At 43.5% G+C, this 3,677-nt stretch overlaps 1 pseudogene; it reads right to left on the reverse strand.

Moving 5' to 3' along the window:
* Positions 1 to 611: 611 nt before the first annotated feature.
* On the reverse strand, positions 612 to 2,924 carry LOC114293133 (subtilisin-like protease SBT1.7 pseudogene; annotated as a pseudogene).
* Positions 2,925 to 3,677: the final 753 nt, after the last annotated feature.

Below are 3,677 nucleotides of genomic sequence, written 5' to 3' on the forward strand. Positions count from 1 at the left end.
GAACCCAAGATGAGATTAACACTTGTGTGGAGAATTGCAGTGTCCCTATTCTCAGAACCCAGAATCTTGTTGAGACTGAAATGGAAAAGTTCCAATCCAAGTTGGCCAGAATCTTGCTGGCCACGCGACTTTGGCTAATGGCTTCCTTCTCCCTCAACCCCTCCTCTCTCTCCTTTTCCTCAGTCCCTTCTCTCTCTCTCTCTCTCTCTCTCTCTCTCTCAGTCATGTTCGAACCACTGCAATCCAGAATTTTTTTTTGGTCACCTCACCAAAACTACGTCATTTTGGTGAATAGTCATCTCAGTCCTTGTTTCATTAGCTGGACAGACGTCGCGTTATGAAGGATCACTCTAGAAGATCATTTCACCAAATCAGGATCTTAATACAAATTAAGAGACGTAGCATTGTCGTTTGTTTTGTTTTATATATTACTACGTTATTAATTTTTAACGAGTGTTTATACAGGCAAATCCATTGGACACAGAGACATGAAAAACTGTGTACACTGCTTGGTTTCTCATGATTTATCTTTTAGAGAATAATATCAACACTAGAAATCGCATTTATTTTTGGAAAATTTTAAACAATAATATACTATTTTCATTTCTAGTTCAATATATCCAGCTGATCGCAATCGGACTTCTAACAACATGCTCTCCGTCTGACCACACGATCCATCCGTAGCTAAATGTATTAGTTGGCCTTGAACCGATTGTAAACGTCACCGTATAAGTTTTCTTCTCATTCAATCGGGCGAAACTCAAGGACACTGGATCAACCAAAACTTTAACTGATTTGCTTTTTAAATGAACAGACACATTGTAAGTTGTGGGTGAGCCAACGTTAGTGAGGGTTCTTGAATGGTTCACCACTGTGGTTCGGTATCGGTGGCCACTTTTTGTGCCTTGGAGAGGTACAGAGAATGAAGGGTAGTTGAAATCACTAAAACTGTATTTCTTTGCTGGGTCACATGTGAAATTCTGTCTGTAGATTGTGTGAATATCCGACGCTGAGAACTTTGAGGCGCAGAGAAAGCCCAAGTAATCGTTGACGTCCAAATCATAGACGAGTCCGGGATTAAAGGCAGATATAGGGTCCACGTGTCCAGCGCCGTGATCAAACGGCGTAGATGGCTTTCCGTTGGCTGCGTCAAGGATTAAGTGCTTGTTTTTGTACGTAGTGTAGGCGGTGGTCATAAGAGCGGAGCGGATGGCGGCGGGGCTCCACTCGGGTTTCGCCGCCATGAGTATTGCCGCAAGACCGCTCACGTGTGGGCAAGACATAGACGTGCCAGAAATAATGTTAAACTCTACGCGTCTCTTGTCAATAGGTAATTCAGTGGGTCCCTCTGTAGCAGTCCAACCGGCTAGGATGTTGACACCTGGTGCGATAAGATCGGGCTTGAGTATCTCCGGTGTGAGATAATTTGGTCCTCTTGAACTGAATGCCGCCACCACCGGAGACGGTTCAATCCCCACCCTCGTTCCCTCAAAAAGAAGCGTGGCTGTCGGATTACGATCCGAAAACAAATATTTCTTTATTAGCTTGCCGGCTTTGTAACCCACTTCCGTAGCCGGCAGCAGATGGGCGTCTGCCAACACCTCCTCGCCATTCTCCGGCCCATTCACCAAAACCATCCCGGCACCACCGGCCGCTTTCACCACAGCCCCTTTCTCTACCCTAGGATTGTCTCCGCGGTCACACACCACAATTTTCCCACGGATTTTCTTATGAATCAAAGTGCCTTGCAAACAAAGATTCCCATTCGTAGCATTACTAGCATTACCAGCGTAAACAAGTGGCAGCAACGTTTTCGGCAATGAAGCACCCTTGTAAAGTGACATGCCGGTGAAATTCAAACCGTTGCCCAGTCTAACGACCGACGGAAAATCACGGTCCAAAGTTCCGGCACCCACGGTGGTGATCCACGGAGCAAGGTTAGAGAGACTGTACTGATCCGGCCCACTGTTACCGGCTGAGCAAGACACCAGGATGCCCTTTTCCATGGCCGCGAAAGCTCCGATTGCGACCGTGTCTGACAAATAATCTGCAAATCCACCGCCGAGCGATAAAGAGAGAATGTTGACGTTGTCCTCGACTGCTTTATCCATGCCGGCTAATATGTCTGAGCCGTAGCAGCCGCCGGTCCAGCACACTTTGTAGACAGCCACCCTCGCCTGCGAAGCCATTCCTCGAGCGGAGCCGGAAGCGTAACCGAAGAGGCTAGCGTTGACGACGACGGACCCGGCGGCGGTGCTGGAGGTGTGGGTCCCGTGGCCAGCGTCGTCCCTCGGCGATTTTGTTTCTTGTGATGGATCAATCGGACCGGCCGCGGCTTCGTAGCCTTTGTAGAAAACCCTCGCTCCGATTAGCTTCCGGTTACAGTTCGATGCAGTGAAGTTTGTACCGGTCTCGCAAGTCCCTTTCCATTTACTCGGAACCGGACCCAGTCCGGTATCGTCGAAGTTCTTTCTCTCCGGCCAAACACCAGTGTCTAACACTCCAACAATAATTTCACTCACTAAGTTTGACTTGGGTAGCAAATCTGGGTTCTTGTCGAGGCCCAGAAAGTGAGGAGTCCGAGTGGTGTGAAGCTCGTACTTGGTCTCGGGAAACACAGAGAGAACCCCGGGTTGGGATTTGAGTGACTGAGATTCTTCAACAGTCAATCTGGTTGAAAATCCATGGGCCACGGTGTTGTATGTGTAGAGCATTTCGGCTGAGTCGGAGACTGATTTGAGAGACGAGTCGTACCACTGAGTGTGTTCGTCGAAACTCGCCGGCATTTGGGATTTCGCCATGTGTACTATATATGTTCGTTTCTGTACATCGTTCTTCTTCTCCATTGATGCCATGGACAAGTGAAAGAAAACCGGAACCGCCAATAATAGTATAAGAAAATTCATCAACATTTTCTTCTCCATGTCTTCTCTCCTCCAAACAAATTGCAAGATGGCTATGAGGAGGCTTCAGCGACTCTGTTTATTAAATGGAGATGCTGGTTGTTTGATTCTGGGATTGATTGCATTAAAACAAGAAGACGGTATTTATAGGAAAATTTTTCATAGTTGGATGCCAAATGTGAGTTTTTGATTGGTTGAATATTTAATGATATAAAACCAACTATTTTTACCCCATTATTATAGGACTAGGTCTCGTTTTAGTTAAAAAGTCAAAAATTTATTAAAAAAGTTAAAAATTTAACAATTCATACCAAAAAATCAATGATTCTATTTTCTCTCTACTTTTTACATATCTTTTCATAAAAAGCTAAAAGTCATCACAAACATACTAGTTTTTTTTAGTTCATATTTTCGTTAAATAGTCAAAAAGTTACTAAATTAGCCTATTCTCAAACGAGGCCTAAAATTATATGCATCAATTAGTGTAATAACTAGTGTACCAATTAATGATGTAGTATAATTTGAGAGATTTTTTATTTTTGTAATTTGTATAATGAGTGGAGTTAATAATAATATCATAACTGTATTTGATACATTAGTTAATACACTAATTGATATATGTAGCACCACTCTTATTACAGATACATTTGTAGATGCAAAATATGAGTCTCTAGCATTGTTCTATATATAATTCACAAAAATATTGGAGATCTCAAATAATTTACAACAATTTTTATCAAACACTTACATGAGTTTGGGTCCACATCTATGTAA

The sequence above is a fragment of the Camellia sinensis genome, chromosome 4 (assembly GCF_055761805.1).
Source record: "Camellia sinensis isolate YWXY chromosome 4, ASM5576180v1, whole genome shotgun sequence".
NCBI classification, from domain to species: Eukaryota; Viridiplantae; Streptophyta; class Magnoliopsida; order Ericales; family Theaceae; genus Camellia; species Camellia sinensis.